The sequence below is a fragment of the Choloepus didactylus genome, chromosome 13 (assembly GCF_015220235.1).
Source record: "Choloepus didactylus isolate mChoDid1 chromosome 13, mChoDid1.pri, whole genome shotgun sequence".
In the NCBI taxonomy this organism is placed as follows: Eukaryota; Metazoa; Chordata; class Mammalia; order Pilosa; family Megalonychidae; genus Choloepus; species Choloepus didactylus.
Window position 1 is genome coordinate 40,662,165 of NC_051319.1, and position 25,183 is coordinate 40,687,347.

A 25,183-nucleotide genomic window follows, 5' to 3' on the forward strand; every position below is an offset into this window, starting at 1 on the left:
CAAGATGAGTCCCTTGTGTTCTAATCTTCCTTATGCATCAACATAATTTCAAACTTCATTCAGACTTAATGATTTTTATTGTTGGTGATGATGTATTAATTTGAAAGCATACAGCTTAATTCTGTGATAATCAGTTGAGCTCACAGTGCAGACTCTTTAAAAAAACATGAATTTTGTCTGACAATGCAATTGATATGAAAATCATATTTGGTTAATGATTATAGAATACTTGAATAACAATTATTTTTCTGATTACATTCATAGGCTTTCTTCAATTAGTTTCATTATTATCAGATATTCCTTTTCATTTTTAACTACTACTTACCATAATAGGAAAGATAAAGTCACTAACTTGAATAAAAACTCAGAGTAGCATAAGTTTATACATCCACAGTTGCCCTGGACAACAATGAACAAAAGGCTACTGGTTTCTGGCTCCATTTGGTTCCTTGTTGCTGATGACAAAAACTCTCCAAGCCATACCATAAATGTATTTGACAAAAAGCTATTCTGGAAACTCTGAGCTGGCCCAAGAAACTCTAAAATTGCATGAAGGTCTAGCTGTAATCCTTGCTCTCCCTTGTCTTTTTGTGTTCCCTTTGCCTTAGCAGAAAGCTGAGTTGTATTGGCAAGAAAAACAATGAGTATAAGATGGAAGAAAAGTGGAAGATAAGTGGAAGATAAGTCAAAGACAGTGCAGGATGATGACCTAAGCAAGTGGGAGAAATTGGACCTTGATTGCAAATAGTAACTACAATGACATTCAAAGGCAGGTGCATTTGAAGGATGAGGGTGATTTTCCATAACTCAGTGGAGAGATACAGGAAACCACATCAGGCTATCATTCCCAACTCTGGTCTGGGAGTAGTTTTCTCTCTCCTCCCCACACCACAAACTCAATAGTCCACCTCATTTGTTGTTTTTATTTTATTTTATTTTATTTTTTAGCGTTTTCTTTCTTTACTTCTACATGGAATAGCCAACTATGGTTTTTTTCCACTTTTAGTCAAGAAGCATTTTATTTAAATTTATACCATGAACCAAATACTGCAAAGAAGGAAGAATAAAATCCAAGCTCCTCAGCAGTCTTGAAGAATGTCAAAACCCATAAGCTAACAAAGTAGAAATTATATTTCCTGATTATGAAACTAAAAGCAGAAATATTCCCATTTCCACCAATTAAAAATGTATCATTTCCTGTTTTCCAATTAAACTTTACTGATATTTTGATATTATATCTTCCCTTCCTAGCTACTGAAAATCACTATCAGGATCACAGGCATTTGTAGTTCTAAAATATATAGTCACTAAAATTAATTGAAACTGCACATTTCTTTCAGTTACATGGAAATATTCATGTTCATCACTGCTTTAGCTTTCAATTTTCTTTCTAAGGATCAGTTTCACCTTTCACTTAGTAAATCTCATTTAACTGAGCTCTACTATGACAAAACAATGTTTTTCCTTCTTATTGTGTTTCACAAAAGAATTAGAGAATGTATATAGACTTCTATTGAAAATATTCTTAGTTATTTTAGATATATTTTAATTCATATTGATCAGCTAGGATGGTTGTTCTAGTCTGCTAATGCTGCTGGAATGCAAAACACTAGAAATGGATTGGCTTTTATAAAGGGGGTTTATTTGGTTACAAAGTTACAGTCATAAGGCCATAAAATGTCCAAGGTAAGTCATCAACAATCTGGTACCTTCCCTGAAGGATGGTCAATGATGTCCAGAAGACCTCTTTTAGCTGGGAAGGCATGTAGCTGGCATCTGCTCCAGAGTCCTGGTTTCAAAATGGCTTTCTCCTGGGATGTTCCTCTCTAGGCTTCAGTTCCTCCAAAATGTCACTCTTAGTTTCTCTTGGGGCACTTTTCCTCTCTTAGCTTCTCTGGAGCAAAATCTGCTTTCAGTGGTCATCTTCAAACTGTCTCTCATCTGCAGCTTTTCTCTCAGCTCTTGTACATTCTTCAAAGTGTCCCTCTTGGCTGTAGCAAGTTCACTCCTTCTGTCTGAGCTTATATAGTGCTCTAGTAAACTAATCAAGGCCCACACCAAATGGGTGGGGCCACATGTCCATGGAAATTATCCAATGAAAGATCTCTCCCACAGTTGAGTGATCACATCTCCATGGAAACATCCAATCAAAAGTCTCCAACCCAATCAACACCAGTAAGTTTCCTGCCCACAAAGACTGCATCAAAGATAATGGCATTTTGGGGGATGTAATACATTCAAACTGGCACAATGGCCTTTAAAATTTTTAAAGAAAGAAATAACATTCCCTAGACCACTGGTTCACCATCTTTTCCCATGTGTTTTATGTCCCAGAGAGTTTTGGTTGCTCAGGTCCATGTTTTACTTCAATATTGTTTTAAACAGTTTCTCTGTACCCTAGTATGTAATTCCTTGGAATTTATTGGTAAATATTCCAAGGACACTTGAAAATTAATTGGACTAGTGTAGACAAAATGCCATACAAATCCAATGGTCTACTTATTTAAAGAATAATTTAATTTCTACCATATTTTAGTCTTAGGGTTTTAGATGTCTACCTTTTCCAAAGTGCACAGAGTTGGAGGAGGGGCAAGATGGCAGCATAGAGAGGAGTGGAATTTAGTCAGTCCCTTGGAACAACTAATAAACAACCAGGAACAACTAGTAAATAATTTGGAATAACTGCTGAAGGACAACCATGACTATCCACACATCACACACCAACCTGGATTGGGAGGGATGCCTGAGATTGCAGCACAAAATCTGTAAGTAAAAGCTGTGGAACCATGCCAAGAGCCCCATAACCCATGGCAGGAACCTCGCTGTGGTAGAAACTAGCAGTACTCTCTGAGTGAGCAAATATAGCTGAGCTCCAACTGGGGTTTTAATTAACAAATGTGGACTGCTGAATACAAGCTACAACCCCCCCACTCCCAATAAGCAGCAAGAGGCTTTTTGTGAAGGCTGACATTAAAGAACCAGAGGACTCATCTGTCCCGGGAGGGGGAGCCCAGAAGTCCAGGTGTTACCTCTGGCCTACAAGTGAAACTAGGGAACAATGTACTGGCTCCAAAAGGGGTTTTTCTGTCCCTTTTTCTCTCTCTTAACCTGAGGAGCTCAGAGGAGAAACCTACAGCCATTTTCAGTTCATAGAGCTCTGACCCAGATGCGAGTGGAGATAACAGAGTCAGAGAGACATTTCAAATGCAGATGATAACTCCCTAGGGGGTGTATCTTCTCTAAGAGGAAAGAGATGGGGCCCAGCTTTCCTTTCAGACCCAGACCCCAGAGCCTGGGGGAAAACAGCCAAAACAGAAACTGAAGGGACCACATCTCCTTACACTAGTCAGGAGCAACAGGCTAACAGGCACCACCTGCTGGACAGGTTAGGAAAAACACAGTGACAGAAGACCTCACAGGAAAGTCTGTCATTCCTCTAAGACACACCCTGAATTTAACCCCATTCTGAGACCTGAACCCATGCAGGTCTAGGAAAATCTGATTGGGGTAATCAAGGAAACTAGATGCCTAGACAACAGAAAACTACAATCTACACTAGGAAAAATGTTCATTTTAATGAAACAATCTATTAAAGACTTTAAAAGAAATATGCTAAATCAAATCAAAAACCAAATCAATGAGTTCAGGAAAGATATAACAAAAGAGATGAAGGCTATAAAGAAAACACTGGGCAAATGTGAGTTAGAAATCAAAAGTTTGGGAAAACAACTGGCAGAATCTATGGAAATGAAAGGCACAACACAAGAGAAGAAAAGCACAATGGAGACATATAACAGCAGATCTCAAAAGGCAGAAGAAAACACTCAGGAACTGAAGAACAAGACACCTGAAATCCTACATACAAAAGAACAGTTAGGGAAAAGAAAGAAAAAAATATGAGCAGTGTCTCAAGGAATTAAATGACAACATGAAGCACATGAATGTACATGTCATGGGTGTTCCAGAAGCAGAAGAGAAGGAAAAGGGAGCAGAAGCAATAATGAAAGACATAAAATTACAAATCCAAGAAGTGCAGCATACACCAAACAGAATAGATCTGAATAGGCGTATGCCAAGACACTTAATAATCAGATTACCAAACATCAAAAACAAAAAGAGAATCCTGAAAACAGCAAGAGAAAAGTGATCCATCACATACAAAGAAAGCTTGATAAAATCATGTGTGTATTTCTCAGTAGAAACCATGAAGGCAAAAAGGAAGTGGTGTGATATATTTAAGATACTGAAAAACAGCCAACCAAGAATCCTATATCTGGCAAAATTGTCCTTCAAATATGAGGGAGAGTTTAAAATATTCTCTGACAAACAGATAATGAGAAAGTCTGTGAATAAGATACCTGTGCTAGAGGACATACTAAAGGGAGCACTACAGACACATAGGAAAAGACAGGAGTGAGAGGTTTGGAACACAATCTTGGGTGATGGTAGCACAGCAATGTAAGCACACTGAACAAAGATGACTGTGAGTATGGATGAAAGAAGAAGGTTAGGAGCATGTGGGACACCAGAAGGAAAGAGGAAAGATAAAGACTGGGACTGTATAACTCAGTGAAACCTAGAGTGCTTAGCAATTGTGATAAAATGTACAAATATGTTTTTACATGAGGGAGAACAAATGAATGTCAACCTCGCAAGGTGTTAAAAATAGGATGGTATTGGGGAAAATACAATCAATGCAAACTAGAGACTATAGTTAACAGAAACTTTGTATTATGCTTCCTTTAGTGTAACAAAGGCAATATACCAAAGCTAAATATGTATAAGAGGGGGACATAAGGTAGGGTTATGGTCTCTTGGCATTGGTGACATTGTTTGACTCTTTTATTTTACTTCAGTTTAATTCTATCTTTCCTTTTGTTGCTTTTTATCTGTCATGGTTTTTTTTTCTTTCTTTTTCTTTTTCTTTTGTCTCTCTACCTTCTTTGATTCTTCCTCCTTCTTTGCAGAAGAAATGGAGATGTCCTTATATACATAGTGGTCATGGTGGTGAATACATAAATATGTGACTATACAGGGAACCATCAATTGTTTACTTAGGTTGGAAAGTATGGTGGGTGAACAAAACTGTATTAAAAAAACAATGGGTTGATGAAGAATCCTTGGGTATACATTGAGTTAAATAAGTCAGACATATAAAGATAAATATTGCATGATCTCACTGATATGAACTAATTATAATATACAAACACGTAGACATGAAATATAAGTAGCAGGATATAGAATGAGGCTAAAGAATGGGGAGTGGTTGCTTATTATGAGCAGAATGTTCAACTAGGTTGAACCTAAGTGTTTGGAAGTGGACACATGTGATGGTAGCACATTATTGTGAGAATAACTAACAGTGCTGAATGGTGTGTGAATGTGGTGGAAAGGGGAAGGTTAGAGTCACATATGTCACCAGAAGGAAAATTGAAGGTTAAAAGATGGGAATGCATGAAACAGTGAATCTTGTGGTGGGCAATGTCCATGATTAACTGTACAAATATTAGAAATCTCTTTCATGAACTAGAAAACATGTATGACACTACAAGTTAATAATAGAGGGGTATTTAGGGAGAAAATATACCTGTTGCAAACTATGTACTACAGTTAACAGTATTTTAACATTCTTTCATCAACAGTAACAAATGTACTATACCAATACTATGAGTCAATAATGGAGGGGTGGTAAGTGTTATGGGAGAAACCATGTTTTCTTTCTTTTTTTTTTTTTTTTTTTTGTATTTCTTTCTTTTCTGGAGTAATGAAAATTTTCTAAAATTTTGAAAAGAAATTAATTGTGGTGATGGATGCACAGCTGTATGATGGTACCAGGGGTAACTGATTGTGCACTTTGGATCTTTGGATAATTGTATGGTATGTGAACAATCTCAATAAAATTAAATTTTAAAAAATATTCAAAGAATATTTCCACCTTCTCCAAAATTCATGTGGAAAAAATGCCACTGTATGAGTTCTATTTCTCCCTATAGAAGATTAAATTGTATCAGACCAAACTCCCTATTGAGAACAAATAGAAAAGAAAGATAAAATAATTTTAACATCTCCCTGACAACATCAGAAATCCCCAAAGGCAGGAAAGATTTGGAGTTTTGAGATCCTTGTGGTATACTGATTTCAAAAATATCCCCACTTCTATGCCCTTTCCTTGTGCATCTGTATTTGTAATGTGAATTTTAGACTCTCATATCAAAAGATGGGCTCTTTTTTCCCTACCATTTATATATAGACTGGACTTGTGAGTTACTTTGGTTGATAGAATGCAACTAAAGTTGTGGTGTGCTAGTTCAAAGCCTATTTGAAGGATTCTGCTTTCTCATATGAGTATGCTCAGTGGATGAGACAGACATGCAAGATGAAACGTGAAGAATAGCTAAGGTGCCCCAGTTTACAGTCAACCCACATCAGGAAGCAGAATTGTCTAATTGACTTGAAACTGATTGAAGATGAATAGAAAAGAAAAAGTCCTCAGCAGAGGCCAGTCTAAATTGCAAGCCTACAGAGCCATAGCTATATAAATGTTTGTTGCTTTAAGCCAGTAATTTTTGGGGTTATTTGTTACCCAGCAGTTGCTAATTGATATGATCCTGGGAGAAAGAAAAGTACAAAAAGTGAGCTCAAGTGAAACTATCCTTCGAGAATAAAGAGGAAGATCTCTGCCACCACCTCTACCAGCGCAAGTCATGACAGATGTTCTGGTTTGCTATTGCTGCTGTTATGCAAACTAACAGAAATGGATTGGTTTTTATAAAGGGGTTTTATTTGGTTACAAAGTTTCAGTCTTAAGGCCATAAAAGTGTCCAAGCTAAGGTATCAACAACAGGGTACCTTCACAGAAACGGCCAAAGGAGTCTGGAACACATCTATTGTCTGGGAAGGCATGTGGCTGGCTTCCATTCCTTTGCTACCATGTTGTGTTTCAAAAATGGCTTTCTCCATGGATGTTTCTCTCTAGGTGTCTGAGGGTATTCTCTTGTTTCTCCCAGGCAAATCCTGTAGTAGCAAAAGTCTACTTTCCATGGCTGTCTTCAAAATGTTTCTCTTGGCTGCAGCTCACTGAGCTCCTTCTGTCTGAGCTTTGGTAAACTAATCAAATGGGCCAGCCACACCTCCATGGAAATAATCTAATCAAAGGTCTTACCCCACAGTTGGGTGGTCACATCTCCATTGAAACATCCAATCAAGAGGTTACACCCTAATTAAAGAGATTAATCAATATGCCCCCACAAGATTGCATTAAAGAATATGGCTTTTTCTGAGGGGCATAACATATACAAATGGGCACAACAGAGCTGAGAGGAAATCATGGGCCCCACTGCCCAGCCTCTCCTTTATCCTGCCACTAGCTGCCAACCTCCTCAGGCTTACTTGCAGTGTTAGGTGGAGAGCAAGGATGGGTTGGCCAATCTCAGGAGCCAAAAATTGAGACATCTGTGACAAAATGGAAAAGAAGGATTAAATGGTGGTGGTAGAGGTAGAAGTCATTCAGGGAATTTTTTGGTAGAAGGGACCCATTTTCACTTGACTTTTTCAAAGACCCATTTGAGGAGCTTTTTGGAAATTAAAGAGGGATCCATGGAAGCAGAAGCAAGAGCACAGGATCTTTTTTATTTGCCTTCAGTGGGTTTATATCTTTCGGAGGTGGATTTCCTTCTTTTGATACAGGATTTACTTCATTTGATTCCCTGGGGCATGGGATCTGTCCTTCATTTTCTTCAATGTCCTTTGGTGTTAGTAGGATTGGCAAATTCAAATCTATAGCAACTGTCACTAAAATAGTTAACGGCAGAAAAATCACTACAAAGAGAATTATTGAGAATGGGAAAGAAAGAGTAGAAGGTGAAGAAGATGACCAGTAAAGGTCCTTGACAATAAATGGTAAAGAGTAGTTGCTACACTTGGATAACAAGTAATTCAACACACACAGTTAACAAACAGTGCTTGTTAAACTATAGCAAGCACCATTTGAAGAGTAACAGGAACATTTTTTTGAAGATTTCAAATGAACTCTACTTTCAGTATAATTGTACTTAATCTAAAGTATTTATAAATAGCTCATTGGAACACTTATCATAGACTTTTGAGATTATTGTTGGGACCACATTAATAAGACCATTTTTTATTTTTGTCTTTAAAATTGTTGCAAAATTTCTGTATGTGCTTTTTTTATTATTGACTTTAATCCAAGGTGAATCCTGATTCTTTTTAGTGGTAGGACAAAAATTGTACACTAACACAGCATGGATCCTGCTCTTTCCATTTCATTTGAAATGTGAACCAAGTAGTTTCAACCTTCTGCAAAGTTAATGTTTCCAGCCAGGATTAATCTTGTAAAAAAAAATTTTCAATTTTTTCAGTATTTAGTGCAAAAGATACTAATACATTAATGGTGGTGCATTTTTAGTTCAAATTAAGGATGTTTTCTAGTTGTGCATGAATTCCAACAACTTTTGAAAATTGTTTAAATAAGAAATGTTAGGTTTAAAAAAAGTAAAGCTAGTAATCTGGGTCATTGTCAATTGCTTTCAAAAAAGAAAAGAAATACTAATGTGTTATTAGAAATATCAGTAAATGGAAAATAAAAACAATCTCAGATGAGAGAAAACTAAAATATTTTTTCACAATCTGGTCTATCTTTAACAGATGGCTAAAGGAGTTTCTTCAAACATAAAGGAACTGATAAAGGAAATCTTATAGCATCAAGAGAGAAATAACAATTGATATAGCAGAAATATGGACATATACAGCAGACTATCCCTTTTCATGGAGTTTTAAAATCATATGTGATGATTTAAACAAAAATTGTAACACCATCCATCTGTAACATGACAGTGACATTTGAAAGTGCAGAAGGTGGCCCAGGACCATGGTTTCATGACCAGAAATAGAGGGACCCCTATAGTAAGGGGTAGGGACATGGACAAAAACATGGAGAGCCTACACCTCAAGGGACAGGGTGAGTTTTTTCAACTGGAACCACCTCCCAGGGCAGTGGCAAGACAGCAGCCAAGCAAGGGAGTGAGCAGTGCTCTCCACTCCCATGAACTCACCTTGGCAGTTAGCTGGGGAGGTTAGCCTCCACAGCCATATGGCTGGGCACTCCCATGAGGGAAACCAGGAGGCAGCATTTATTCTTGTGCTATGGAATTCTGGGGTGTGCAATAGTAAGAAGTGGAGATAGAGAAGGGACACCATTTGGAAACACCAGGGGCCCATCTCACACCCCAGAGGCTCATGGGTGCATAGCAGGCATGGAGCAGGGCAGGTTTAAGCTGGAGAGTTCCCTTGAATGGAACCCCTGCCAAAGTGCACAGGACCCATGTTGCAACCCCAGTGCAGGCAGTCACCAGTGAACATGGAGAACTGGTGCATTGATTGGATCCCCACCCAGTTTAGACTCCACTCAGGGCACAGGAGAAGCCTGGGGAAGGCTGACTTGAGATTAAGAGGTGGCTCAAGAGCATGAGCTGCTGTTATGATAGGGAAACTGCACTCCAGCAAGTTGTAGCTTGGTCAAATTATATATACATGCTGACATAATCCTGCATTTTGCAAAATAACCTTATCAAGACAAGGAAATACCCTGAAGCAAGCAAACAGAAAATCATAAAATGCCTGAAGAATCTAGAAGATATGGACAAGCCAAATGAACAAATTAAAAAGGAGACAAAAAATTTGGAGCAATTAAAGAAGTACACACAAATCTCCAAAACAACTTCAAGATGGCTAAAGACATAAAGGACATCAGGAAGACTCTAGAACAGCATGAAGAAGAATTTGAAGAAGTGAATTAAAACATAGCATATCTTATGGAAATAAAAGATACTGTTGATCAAACTAAAAATATACTAGAGACACACAGCAGCAGATTTGAAGAGGCTGAAGAAATAATACGTGAACTAGAGGACAATACAATTGAATGTGAACTCACAAAAGAACAAATGGTGAAAAATGGAAAAATTTGAAATTGGTCCCAGGGAAATAATGGACAACATGAAGTGAACAAATATAAGAATTATTGATGTCCCATAAGGAGAAGTGTAAAGGGCTAGGAAGAGTGTAAAAAGACATAGTTGGGGAAAACTTCCCAACCCTTCTAAAAGACATAAATATGCAAATCAGGGATGACCAATGAACTCCAAATAGAATAAATCCAAATAAACCCACTGTAAGACATATTCTTATCAGACTGTCAAATGCTGAAGAGGAGAAAGTTCTGAAAACAGCAAGATAGAAGTGATTCACCACATACAAGGGAAACAACATAAGAAGAAGTACTGACTACACAGTGGGCACCATGTAGGCAAGAAGAAAGTAGTATGACATATTTAAGTTTCTGAAAGAGAAAAATTGCCAGCCAATAATCCTTTATTCAGCAAAGTTCTCCTTCAAAACTGATGGAGAGTTTAAAATTTTCACAGACAAATGCTGAGAGAATTTGTTAACAAGAGACCTGCCATGCAAGAAATACTAAAGAGAGCTCTTTCACTGAGAATAAAAGAAAGGAAAGAGAAGTCTGAAGAAGGGCACAGAACTGAAAAATATTAGTAAGGTTAACTTAAAGGAAAAAATGAGAGAGAGAAAGAGGGGAAAAATAGATCTTACGACTTAAAACCAAAGAAAAAGATGGCTGGTTGAGGAACTCCCTTCACAGTAATAACTTTGAATGTGAATGGATTAAATCTCTAATTAAAAGACCCAGACTGGTAGGATGGATTAGAAAATATGACACATTGATATGCTGTTTACAAAAGACTTATCTTAGACCCTGTGACACAAACAGACTGAAAGTGAAAGGACAGAAAAAACTATTCTATGCAAGCTGCAACCAAAAGAAAGCAGGGTTAGCTATACTAATGTCAGAAAAAATAGACTTTAAATGCAGAGATGTCATAAGAGACAAAGAATGATACTGTGTATTAATAAAGGGACAATTCACCAGGAAGAAATAACAATCATAAATGTTTATGCACCCAATCCAGAAGCTCCAAAGTACAAATGAAACAAACACTGGCTAAACTGAAGGGAGAAATAGGCATGTCTGCAATAATAGTGTGATACTTCAGGACACCACTCTCTTCCATAGATAGAACAAGTATACAGAGGACCAATAAGGAAAGTAAGAATGTAAACAATATGATAACTGAATTAGTCTTAACAGACATATATAGATGGTTGCATCCCGAAGTACCTGGACATATATTCTTCTCTAGCACCCATACAATGTTCTTCAGGATAGATCATATGCTAGGGCACAAAACGAGTCTTAATAAATTTAAAAAGATTGAAATTATTCAATGCACATTCTCTGACCATAATGGAATGCAACTAGAAATCAATGAGCACCAAAGAACCAGATCTATTACAAATATATGGAGGTTAAACAACATACTCCTGAACAACCAGTATGTCAAAGAAGAAATTGCAAGAGAAATAGGTAAACATCTAGAGATGAATGGAAATGAGACTACAACATATCAAACCCTATGGAATGCAGTAAAGGCAGTGCTGAGAGAGAAATTTATAACTCTAAATGCATACATACATCAAAAAGCAAGAAAGAGTAAAATCAGAGACCTAAATAAAAATCTGAAGAGGCTAGAGAATGGTCAGCAAACTAATCCTAAAGCAAGTAGAAGAAAAGAAATAACAAAGATTAAAACAGAAATAAATGAGCTGGAGAACAAAGAAAAACAAAAAAAAACAATAGAGGAGAATAAATAAAACCAAAAGTTGGCTCTTTGAGAGCCTACAAAAAAGTCCAGGACCAGAAGGCTTCCAAACTTTCCAAAAAGAATTAACACCACTCCCCTCAACTCTTTCAAAAGATTAAAGAAAAAGGAAGACTACCCAACTCATTTTATGTAGCTAATATCACTATGATACCAAAACCAGATATAGATACTACATAAAAGGAAAACTATAGGCCAATCTCCCCAATGAATATAGATGCAAAAATTCTCAACAAAATACTTGCAAATCAAATCCAAAGACATGTTAAAAGAATTATTTACCACAACCAAGTGGGGTTCATTCCTGGCATTCAAGAGTGATTCAACATAAGAAAATCAATCAATGTAATACTATACATTAAGAAATCAAAAAGGAAATATCAAGTGATCATCTCAATAGATACTAAAAGAAAATTTCACAAAATTCAGCATCATTTTTTGATGAAAACACTTCAAAAAGCAGGAATTGAAGGAAACTTGCTCAATATGATAAAATGCGTATGTGAAAAACCCACAGGCAGCATAGTACTTAACAGAGACTGAAACCTCTCCCCCTAATACAAGGATGCCCACTGTCACCTCTATTATTCAACATTGTGCTAGAAGTTCTAGCCAGAGGAATCTGGCAAGACAAAGAAATAAGAGACATCCAAAGTGGGAAGAAAAAAGTAAAATTGTCATTATTTGCAAATGATATGATCTTATATTTGGAAAATCCTGAGAAATTGATGACAAAGCTACTTGAGCTAATAAACAAATTCAACAGAATACAAGGATACAAGATAATGCTTGTATGTCTGTAATGTTCCTATACACTAGTAATGACCTAACTAAAGAGGCAACCAAAAAAAAAAAAAATTACACTCACAATAGCAATTAAAAAAATCAAGTACCTAGGAATAAATTTAACCAAGGATGCAAAAGACTTCTACAGAGAAAACTACAAACTTTAACTAAAAGAAATAAAAATGGACCAAAATAGGTTTAAAGATATTCTGTGCTCATAGATAGGAAGGCTAAACATCATTAATATGTCAATTCTACACAAACTGATTTACAGATCCAATGCAATTCTGATTAAAATTCAAATAACCTATTTTGCAGACTTGGAAAAGCTAGTTATCAAATTTATTTGGAAAGGAAAAGGCCTCAGATTGTCAAAAACATCCTAAGAAAGAAGAAATAGTAGGAGGACTTACTCTTCCAGACTTTGAAACCAAATACAAAGGCACAGTGATCAAAACAGCTTGGTATTGGCACAAAGATAGACAAATTGAATAATGGAATCAAATTGAGAGTTCAGAAATAGACCACCAGATTTATGGTTGACTGATTTTTGATAAGACTCCCAAATCCACTGAACTGGGACAAAACAGTCTCTTCAACAACTGGGGCTGAGAGAACTGGATATTCATAACTGAAAGAATGAAAGAGGACCCCTACCTCACATTCTCTATAAAAATCAACTCAAGATGGATGAAAGACCTTAATGTAAGAGACAGCACAATAAAACTCTTAGAAGATAATGTGGGAAACATCTTCAAGGCCTAGTAATAGGAGGTAGCTTCTTAGACCTTATATCCAAAGCACAAGCAACAAAAGAAAAAAATAGATAAATGGGAACTCCTCAAAATCAAAAGGTTGTGTGCCTCAAAAGCCTTTGTCAAAAAGGTGAAGAGGCAGCCAACTCAATGGAAGAAAATATTTGGAAACCATATATCTGATAAGAGACTGATATCCTGCATATATAAAGAAATCCTACAACTCAACAACAATAATACAAACTGCCCAATTATAAAATGGGCAAAATATACAAAAAGGCATTTTTCTAAAGAGGAAAAACAAATGACTAAAAAACACATGAAAAAAATGTTCATCTTCACTAGCTATTAGAGAAATGCAAATCAAAACCACAATGAGATACAGTCTCACACCAATAAGAATGAAACAAACAGGAAACAATGCCATGAAACAAACAGGAAACAATAAATGCTGGAGAGGATGTGGAGAAATTGGAACTTTTTCATTGCTGGTGAGAATGTATAATGGTACAGCCACTGTGGAAGACAGTTTGACGGTTTCTCAGAAAACTAGATATCAAATTACCCTATGATTGGGCAATTCCACTTTTCAGTGTATACCCAGAAGATCTGAAAGCAGTGACACAAACAGATGTTCACGGTGGCATTGTTCACAGTTGCCAAGAAATGGGAACAATTCAAGTGTCCTTCAACAGATGAGTGGAAAAACAAAATTTAGTAAATACATACAATGGAATACTATTCAGCAGTAATAAGGAAAAGGTCCTGAAACATATGGCAACATGGATGAACCTTGAAGATATAATGCTGAGAAATTTAAATGTGTAACCTAATAAATCCCCTTTATAAAAGCCAATCCATTTCTAGTGTTTTGCATTACGGCAGTCCTAGCAAACTTAAACAGTCATCAAAAACAGGGAAAGTTTGAGAAACTCATCAACAAGAGGCGCCTAAGGAGACATGGCTACCCCATGTTTCCTGGATGAGATCCTTGGACAGGACTAAGATATTAGGGGAAAAAATGAGGGAGTCTACATAAAATATGGGCTTCATTAATTGCAATACATCAATATCAACAAAAGTATTACAGTATCTTTGTAACTTTTCTGTAAATATAGAAGTTTTCCAAATAAAAATGTTTTTCAAAAATTAGATATTCAAATCATAACCTCATTGAAATGATTGTCTTATATCCCTTCTCCTTAAATTCCTAGATAAAACTGTTTTTTTTTAGCAGACCTAAACCAAGAAGGGAAAGTAAGTTAATCAAATTCATGCATTTGAAAAGAAAGATACCCTTTAAAAATACATCAAAATATCATAAAACTTACGAATAAATATAATGAAAGAGGAACAAAGACTGATAAAATATTATTGAAAGGAATTAAAGAAGGACTAAATAAGTAGAGCTGTATACCATTTTCATGGAATGGAAGACTCAAATTCATAAAGATATCTTCTCCTCTTTAAACTGAACAAAACCATTCAAAACCTCAGTAGAAGTTTTGTGGAAACTGACAAGTTGTTTTTAAAATTTTTAAAGTTCTATAATATAGTCTTGAAAAAAAATGAGGGGGGGGGAATAAGTAGAGGACTTAATCGTGCAGGCACCAAGCTACAGTAATTGGGAATATATAGCATTGTTGCAAAAATGGACAAATAGGCCAATGGATAAGAATTAAGGATCTAGAAATAGATCCACACATATTGATTTTTGTGTTATTACAAAGAATATGCAGTAGAAAAATAGGATGTTTTTTCATTTTTCAATAAATGATGTTGGATTAATTTTGTACAAAACTGGAAAAAAATTTACCTCACCCAGTACTGGAGGAGGGTTGATTTATACATAAATGTTAAAACAATACAGTATCTAAAACAGGGAGGAAAATTGTATCAGCCAGGGTTCTCCAGAGAAATGGAAATAGTAGGATGTATAGATATGGATACATTGAGACCAATATATAAATGATCATATATATATACACACACACATATATATATATATGATTTATTTCAAGAAATTGGCACATGTGATTGTGGGGACTGGCAAGTCCAAAATCCATGCAGCAGGTGACAACCTGGAAACTTAGGCATGAGCAGGTGCTTCAGTCTTGAGGAAGAATTTTTTCTTCCTCAGGGAAACCTCAGTTTTGTTTTAAGGCCTTTCAACTGATTGCATGGAGATGCATGAGGTCACTGTATTATTGAGGATAATCTTCTTTTCTTAAAGATAACTAATTCTAGATGATAACAATATCTACAAACTATCTCCACAGCAACACCTAGATCAGTGTTTATGAAAAACAGGGATCTACGGCCTAGCAAAGTTGACACACAAAACCAGTCATCAAAAGAATGTTTTCACAACCTTGGTTTAGGGAAATAATTCTTAAGGAGGCCCTAAAAGCCCAAAGAGAAAATGATTTATAAATTTGGAGTACAATAAAAATAAGAATTTCTTCTACTTCTAAAAGAACCCTACTGAAATAGTGAATTGACTAGCAACAAATTTGCAGAAGATATTTGCAACACAAACACTCAAATTCTGAAGATAAATACTCTATAATTCAATAAGAAATCAGACAACCCAACAGAAAAATGAAGAGACTTAAAAGCTACTTGATGAAAGAGGTCATACCAATGACAGAAAAAAAAAATTTCTGAAAAGGTGTTCAACCTCATTGTTCATCAGAATATGAAATTAAAGAGAAGAGATATCAATGCACACCCACTAGATTAACCAGAATTTAAAAATTTGACTCTTCCAAACAGTAGCAAGAATGAAATGCAACCAAAACTCTCCTGCACTGCTGAGGGAGAATCATTGTTAAACCACTTTGGAAAACTGCCAGTATCTTATACATTTGAACACATACATACTTCATACCCAAGCAATTCCTCTCCTGAGTGTATACTGAATAGAAAGGCAAATATACATGCCAAAAAAGACATGTAGAAAAATATTCATAACAGCAATGATAAATAATAAAAATTGCCTCAAACTAGAACCAAGCCAAGTGTACATTCAAAAATTGTGACATAGTCATATAGTGGAATGTTATACAAACTACAGCTACATGCAACACCTGGATAAACATTACAAACAGTGAAGAAATAATTGCTACATTTTAATTTTTTAAATTTCAAAAAATGAGAAAATTCATCTAATGTGTATAATGAATGTTTTCAAAAAGAAACTGAGAAAATACATCTCCTGTAAACCTACCCTATAAGAAATACTGAAGATTATTTTTAACCTGGAGGTAAATAGCTCAGATGAAGGCAAAGAACTTAAGGAAAAAATAAACAGTACAAGAAATCATAATTTTTAAAGTAAATATTAAGGAATCTTAATTTTCTAAAGCAGCATTAATATCTATGTCTTGAGGGGTTTGTAATATATGTGAAAGTATGATATATAACAACAAATAACAGAGCAAAAAACAGAAAACGAGGTTTAACTGTTTTTAGGTTCTTATATTGTTTACAAGTGAAAAAGTACTAACATAAAGCAGATTTTAATAAATGAGTACATATTTTAATCTCTAAAGTAACTACTAAATGATAAAACAAATAGATTAATGGGATGAAAATTTCTATTGAATGCAAGAGAATACAGGAAAAGAAATATAAAGGAAAAAAAAAACCAGATGGGACATATATAAAACAAATCTCAAGGGGGTAGATTTAAGCCAGATTCTCTCAATAATTATATTTAATATAAATGGACTAAATACCCCCCCAAAAAAAGAAAATGGTTGTTAGATTGCATAAGAACAGGACCCAATAATGGGTGTTTTATAAGAGTCATAGATAGATTGAAAGTAAAAGTATGAAAAAAATATGTTAAACCTGTAACTGAGAGGTGCTGTGACTATAATATTGTCAGACATTGTAGACTTTAAGCAAAATGTATTGTAAAAGCTAATGATAAAAGGTCTTATTCAATAAGACTACATCATAATATTTCTAAATTTGTTTGAAACTATTATGGATTGAGTTGTGTCCCCTAAAATGATGTACTGAAGTCCTACCTCTCCCCCAGTAAATGTAAATGTGACCTTATTTGGAAATAGGGTCTTTGCAGGTATAATTAGTTAAGTTCAGATGAGGTCCTACTGAATTAAGGTGGGCCTTACATCTGATATGACTGGTGTTCTTATGAGAAGAGCAAAATTCAGACACAGAGACACAGACACACAAGATAGAAGGTCATGTCAAAATAGAGGCAGACTGAATGATGCATCTACAAGCCAAAGAATGCCAAGAATTTTCAGCAATCCTAAATGAGGCAAGGAAGGATTCTCCCTTAAAGCTTTCAGAGGGAGCATGGCCCTGTCAATAGCTTGATTTCAAACATCCAGCCTCCAGTACTATAAACAATAAATTTATATTGTTTTAAAACACAGGTCTTGGTACTTTATTATGGCAGCCCAAGGAAACAGATCCAAATTTTGGTTCCAGAAAGTGGATACTGCTGTAATAAATACCTAAAATTGTAAAATTGTGGAAGTTGCTTTGGAATTGCATAGTTGGGTAGGAGCTGGAGGATTTTTGAGGTGCTTGATAGGAAAAGCCTAGATTGCCTTGAAGAGATAGATGGTGGAAACATGGACATTAAAGTGTTTCTAGTCAGGCCTTAACAGGAAAAGACGAACAAATTACTGGACATAGAGGAAAAGAGATTCTGTTTTAAAGTGACAAAGGACCTGCATGAATTACATTTTACCATTTTGCGGGAAGTTTGGATATTTAGCTGGGGAGATTTCCAAGCAATGTGTGGAAAGTGCAGCCTGGTTTCTCCTTTCTGCTTACAGTAAAATGCAAGAGGAAAGAGCTAAAATGAGGAAGGAATTGTTAAGCAAAAAATAGCCCACACTTGATGATTTGGAAATTTGCCGCCTATCCAGATAGTGTGCTCTGAAAACAGAACAAAGCATGTGTCTGGAGAGAGACAGAGATAGAGATAGAATAGATATATTTTCCCTATACATGTGATCTTGTGTGAAAAATGGAAAGAAAGGAACTGGCAGAACTCCATGGATGGTATAAACACATTTGAGCAGACCACATGGTTGCCAATGTCATCGTATTGTTCTTAAATTGTCCTTTTGATTTATTTTCACTTAACTAGATAATTCATGATCATTTTACTTAATTTGTCTGAAAAAAAAGAGAACTTGTATTAATATTTTAGAATTACTAAGAAAAACAAAATAATCTACCCTTTCAAGTGTCTATTGGCATTTATTTACAGAAGTAGGAAAATAAAAGTGGACCATGTGTAACAAGTTAAAATACCTCCCAATTTATATTCTCCTCTTTGTAGGCATGTTTCTCCATCCTTAGTCCCTACCAGCTATTAGGATATCAAAAAAGGGGACAGAGTGAATGTCATTACAGAAAGGAGGATATGACTTAAAGGAATTCCTTGCACACAAGAGGAGGATGGGGAGATGCCCCTTAAGGTCCCAAGATTTGTTATGAAGAAGAGGAGAAATGAAGGGGATGGGAGAACTCAGCCAATGTTCTCATTTTTCCTTCCTGGAAAAATCCAACACAAATGGTGGGTCTTGAGTACAACAGCACAGGATGGTAGGGGTGGGGAAAAGGGAGGGCTCAGCAACTTGTTTACCCAGGTAACCCTGAGAGGGCCTGGTGTCAAAACATTATAAATATTTTAGACTCTGTGGGGCATGTGGTCTCTGCCACCACTATCAGCTCTGCCACTGTAGCATGAAAGAAGCCATAGACAATATGTGAATGAATGAATATAGTTTTATTCCAATAAAACTTTATTTACAAACTCAGGAAACAGGTGGTTTTGGACTACAGGCTATAGTTGTTTTTTGTTTTTTGTGGTTTTTTTTTTTGCCTGAGGCCATGTTCAATATGGCATTTCAGGAACCATGTGGTATTTGCAGAGAGAAATGGTGAGAGAGACAGCCTAAAGTTGTTCTCCTCCCCCTGGGGGTGGAGGGTGGGTAAGGGAATCACCAGTTTCCTTATATTCTGGTAAACAGAGGTAGTGGACAATCAGAAGCCTGAGGAATTAGGATGAAGAATGTGAGGTGTGGAGATTTCATGACTCATGGCAAAATGAGGTACCATGGACTCCAGTAGTAGGTGTCAGCACAGTATCCAAACATGCAGACAGATTTATTTGCACCACAGTGATCACCAGATCATGGAGCCTGTGGGACACTCACTCCATGGCAGAGACCAGAGAAAAATCACTAGACTCCACAGAACTTGTCTCTTGACACCACTGTGAAGTCACATAAGCCTCACATATTATATACTGGACAGCATCTTGGCAAAGAGTTGGAGATAGCAAAAAATAGTCTAAAAAATTCAATTGTCTCAAGGAGACTAAGTTACCAAGTTATCTAAAGAAATTAATTTAAATTGCCATATTTGAATGTTTACTATATTGGAAATAGAGGGTAGAGTGGGATCTTGAAGTCTGTATTCTACCCTAAAGGGCCAAGGCATTGTAAGGAAGATCAGATGAATTATAGGAAGTAAATAAACATTTTTATTTGAATGGATAATTATCAATAAATAAAATTTAAACCCCATTACACATGAATTCACAGAGGGGATTTCTTATTCCCAGAACATTTGTTTTGTGAAGAAATGGTGCTAGTATAATGCTTCTCCTCACAATTTTGCCACATTCCTATACACCAAGACAGAAAATATCCCCCATGCAGCTTTTCGCCTATAGATCAAAGACGGATACATGGCTTAGACTCTAACAGGAAGAGAAAATCTGAACAAATAATGCAGTCCCACAGAAAAAGAACAAGAATATTCAAATAGCTGGTTTTATTTGTAAGCAATTTTCTTCACATTCCCTTAATACTAGCTCCTCGACTTCCACATTTTAAATGATAAAATGCAAACTTCAGAATATGAGGAATGCCTGAAACGGTCCTTTTTGCATATGGCTTCAATCAAAATTAGATGATATGTTATGAAGAGAGAGAAAGTTTGGTTAAATTTTCTTTCCATCCTCAGTAGGCAGATGTGAATGCTTTAGATTATGAGCTCCATTTGGCTATCCCATTTCATTTTGTAGCACACTCGTGGTATGGAAATATAAACACAAAATCTATCCTTATCATTGCCAAAGGCAATCATTCACTAACTGTTCGTTGACAGGCTAGTTTCTAAAATATTATAGCAAGATTGAAATCTTGTATTTTCCCAGATACCTCTTGCAAAATAGCAATGTCAGAGGTGAGCAGTAAGAATCTGGCAGTAATTTATACCTAGAGTTTTGTTTTATTTTCCCTTAATTCGAACCCTTTTCTATTAGGATGCTCCATCAAAGGCCAAGTCAGTGGACATCAGTAACCTTTCCAGAAACCTAGTACCCCATTATGCTGTAAGCACAGAAAGTTTTTGCAAAGGCATCTGGGTTTTTTAATTTTTTAATTTTTCTTCTATTTTATTTATTTATATTTTTTGCTACATTAATAGAAAGGCAGAGATTCTAACAACAGTTTCTCCATGCCATTAAAATATTGTGCAAAATGGAAAGAACAGATGTCTTGAGCCCTGAAGTTACGTATAACTAATATTATGTGAAAAAACAGGGCTCAATATTCAAAAGAGAGAAGTAAGTTAGATATTAATAATAAATACCATAGTTAATCACACAAAACCACATCTTATGTTTTTTTCTGATGATTTCACTCTCATTGGAAGGTGGATAAGTATTCAGGCATCCAGATTTTAATCTATGGCTACTCTTAACAAACCCATTAAGGAGAATCTCACCATTGAAGAAAGAATAATGACTGTATTTAAGGACTCCTTTTATATAGGACATAGTTAATTAAAAACAAGAGTACCTTTAATTGAGACCTCTGTTTCCTAACATTTCTTCCTTTTAATTGCCTAGTTCCACAGAGTAAAATCTGTGCACTCATGAGAATAGAAAGAGAAATGATCAGACCTTTCTTAAGTTTGGGGTTTAGAATTTCCAAGCAACTGTGTTTCTGGGATAAGGAAAAATAGATCACTGCATTTGTTCTCTCTACAGTTTTTCCTTCAATTTCAAACAGGTAATCACATCTATGGTATATTCTTACTAAGAGATTTTTGCAGAGTAAGAAAACAAAAACTGCTAAGGCAAGTCTTTTCTACGCCTCTTGTAAAGTGTCAGTCTAATGAAGAGATTACCTTAAGTGCCATGAGTGATGAGAGAAAGAGACAATTTTTCCAGAGGGTATGACATTCTATATTGGGAAATAGGCTACTAGGAAGTAAACCAGATGGAAAAGGAGGCAAAATAATGCCATTTCCTTCCCTCTGAGGGTACAACAATCCTGCAGAGTGTCTCTAAGTGTTTTTCAAGATTCCCCAGCTCCTTCATATTCGCCAGAGGTGATACAAGCCAAGGAGAATGGATTGAGAGAGTGGGGAGAAGGGCATCTGGAGAGCAGAAGGAAATGAAGAGGCATCTGGCTGTGAAAATAGCATTAGCATTTCTATTCTGAATTCCCTGATTGTGGAAATACTGGGCTGGATATCTTTGATACCCATTTAATCTCATCTTTGGTTTATTTTTTGTGAAGAGAACTGAAAGTTCTAAAATTTAAATAGTGATTGCAATCAATGAATGTATTTCATGTGGTTGTATTCTCAGTTTACTTATCAAAATACAAAAATAAAATGTTGTTTCCAAATAATCCAGATGATTTCCTGTGGTTTTCTTCTTACTCAGAGTTTTCATCAGTTCACAGCAAATTTTATGATGCATACTATTATTCTAAGTGTTGAAAATGATTTCCTGAACTCTAGTTATAGAGCTATTGAATAGAATTGTTTACTAGATTCAAGGCTGCCTCAAAAGCACAAAGCTTTTTGTCTGTATTAGGTGCAGGGAGGAGAGAGCCAGGACTTGATGTTACTATACCTACACAGTTCTAAAAAAATGTTTTTCATTAATTTCATAGTAGTTAGTTTGAATGTTGACCAGTTGTTTAACCTTTCCAAACCTCCTTTTCCTCATCTATTTTACATACCCCACAAGGTTTTGGGAAGGAATAAAAAAGTTAGTACATATGTAGAAAACTTGGTTTGATTTATCTAAATAAATCTAAAATGTCTTGATTAATTAAGTGCTTATTCCTGCCTGGGCCATAGGGAGCCTTTCCACCAGGAACCAGAACTCAGTACAGCCAACCAGTCAGCAATACCAGTGACATCTGTAGGATAATGAAGATGCAATGCCGTCTGGGCTAGTGGCCTGTGTAAGGCACACGGGCTCAAGTTCCACCATGTTCTTCTCCTCCCCACCTCATAGCTCTCGACCAACATTCTAGTGATGACCTTGTCTCTACTGCTTAGGGCAAATTACTAACAGGTCATGGATAAGCCACACAGAAAATAGCAAGCTCATAATAAATGTACCATGGAACAAAATAACTGACAGATAATGCCCTGGCATAAGATCTAGATGGATAGGAGACCCATCCACTAGATTAGTGTGACAAGGAATGTAATTTTTATGATTTATTTAAGACAGAGATTTATACATCTTCTTTAAAAGAATGGGCAGTTGGAGTGGGACGCGGCGGGGCTGAGCGGCCCCGATGAGGCGGAAGGAGAAGAGGCTTCTGCAGGCGGTGGCGCTGGTGCTGGCGGCCCTGGTCCTCCTGCCCCACCTGGGTCTCTGGGCGTTATACCGCGAGCGGCAGCCCGACGGCACCCCGGGAGGATCGCGGGAGGTGGTGGCCCCGGAGGCCCGACAGCAATAGTTTATGTATATCTCTCAAGTTATTACACTCCTAGGAGAAGAATGAACAACCTCCTTTTACAAAAGACAGTCCCATATGTCCTGGCTTAGTGCATCTTTCTTCGAAGATTATTTTCCATTGAGTTATCAGGAAAGCATGACAGCTGCATGAAGCACCAAGCCCAGTTTGCAGGCAGGTGTTGGCGAGCCAGTTGTTATTGTGAGCCAAACCAGATGCTGCCCCTGCCCTCCTGCAGCTCATCGTCCAGGCATGGATATGCATTAATGAAATAATCACTCTAAACAAAGGTCTCCTTACTAATTTAGTGCTCTGATGGATAGGACCATACTGTTTTCCAGAAGCCTAGACTGAGAAGAGGTCAGGGAAGGTGTGCCAGTTTGAGCATATTATGTTCCCCAAAACGCCATTATCTTTGATATAATCTTGTGTGGGCAGATGTATCAGTGTTGATTAGATTATAATTCTTTGAGTGTTTCTCTGGAGATGCACCCCACCCAACTGTGGGTGATGACTCTGATTGGATAATTTCCGTGGAGGTGTTACCCACCCATTCAGGGTGGGTCTAAATTAAATCACTGGGGCCATATAAATGAGCTGACAAACAGAAGGAACTCAGTGCAGCTGAGAGTGACATTTTGAAGAGGAGCTACAGCCAAGAGGGACACTTGGAAGAATGCACAGAAGCTGAGAGAGTAGTGGCAGATGAGAGACAGTTTGAAGACGGCCATTGAAAGTAGACTCTTGCTCCAGAGAAGCTAAGAGAGGACAAACACCCCAAGAGCAACTAAGAGTGATGTTTGTGAGGAATTGCATGCTAGAGAGGAACATCCTGGGAGAAAGCCATTTTGAACCCAGAACTTTGGAGCAGACACCAGCCACATGCCTTCCCAGCTAACAGAGGTTTTCCATACACCATTGGCCATCCTCGAGTGAAGGTACCCGATTGTTGATGCATTACCTTGGACACTTTATGGCCTTAAGACTGTAATTTTGTAACCAAATAAACCCCCTTTATAAAAGCCAAAAAAAAAAAAAAAAAAAAAAAGAATGGGCAACACAATAAAGAAAATGCATGTTTTATGTTAGAACTATGAAGGCACCTTGATTTTTTTTTCATTATCTGACAAGAGGTTTTGCAAGTTTTTCTCTCATGTTTCCATAAATCAGTTAAGTATATAAAATTATGATTCTGTACTCTGCAAAATCACAGAAAACCTTCTTTAGATGATTAACTTCAATATTTTCAATGTCCATATGTCTTAAAAGTTAGTTTTAAATGTTAGCTTAAATGTTACATATGTAATTATCTGCCTGATAACTTCCAGCCTGTCACACACATGGATCTAGCATGCTCCCATGGCCGGAAAATTCCTTCAGGATGCCAGTGTTTATGGCAGCTATCTGTGGGTAAGTTCTCTGGAACCAGAAGGTGGGGTAGGGATAGACCTGGGCATTGGTGACATCTTGGGATAGCAGGGAATGCTGGGAAAGAGTAAAAAAAAAAGATTTAAGATTGTTTGCATATGTGTAGCTCAGAGGCAAGTAATAAAATAAGTATAGCCAAAAAAAGAGCAATTTGTAGATTCTAAAACCAGTTTTGGTAGCACTGAGTATGGGATGCTTATGGGACAATCGGAAATGTGCCTGGGAACTGAGAAATGATTTGTAACTCTTACATAACATGAACAAGAAGGCTTAGGTTGGGAAAAGGAGAAATAAGGACATCCAGGAAGTAAGAAGAGGAATCCCAGTAAAGAATAAGCATAAAGGTAGAAGAAGAACCAGACTTTAATGAGTGGTTATTTTTATCACCATTGAACTAACAGCATTATGCTAGTTTTCCAATAACAGAATTTTTTATCCAAGATAATTTGCTTCTAACATTAATTTGGAGATGTGCCAAAAGTTTATGGTCTTGGAATATTAAGTTCCACTCATCATTGATTTAGGAGCAGAAAAGAGGCCAAGGGAGGAAATGTACAAATTAATTTCTACAAGGGTAGACATACTTCTCCTGAGTCCTCAATTTTCAAATATAGATGAATAAATCCTTCTTCAACTGTCAAAAACATTATCCTCAAGAAAGCCCCAGATACACCTCAGAAATGTAAGT

At 36.5% G+C, this 25,183-nt stretch overlaps 1 pseudogene; it reads left to right on the forward strand.

Moving 5' to 3' along the window:
- Nucleotides 1-22,909, forward strand: part of LOC119507673 — a 47,246-nt pseudogene extending 24,337 nt beyond the window's left edge.
- Nucleotides 22,910-25,183: the final 2,274 nt, after the last annotated feature.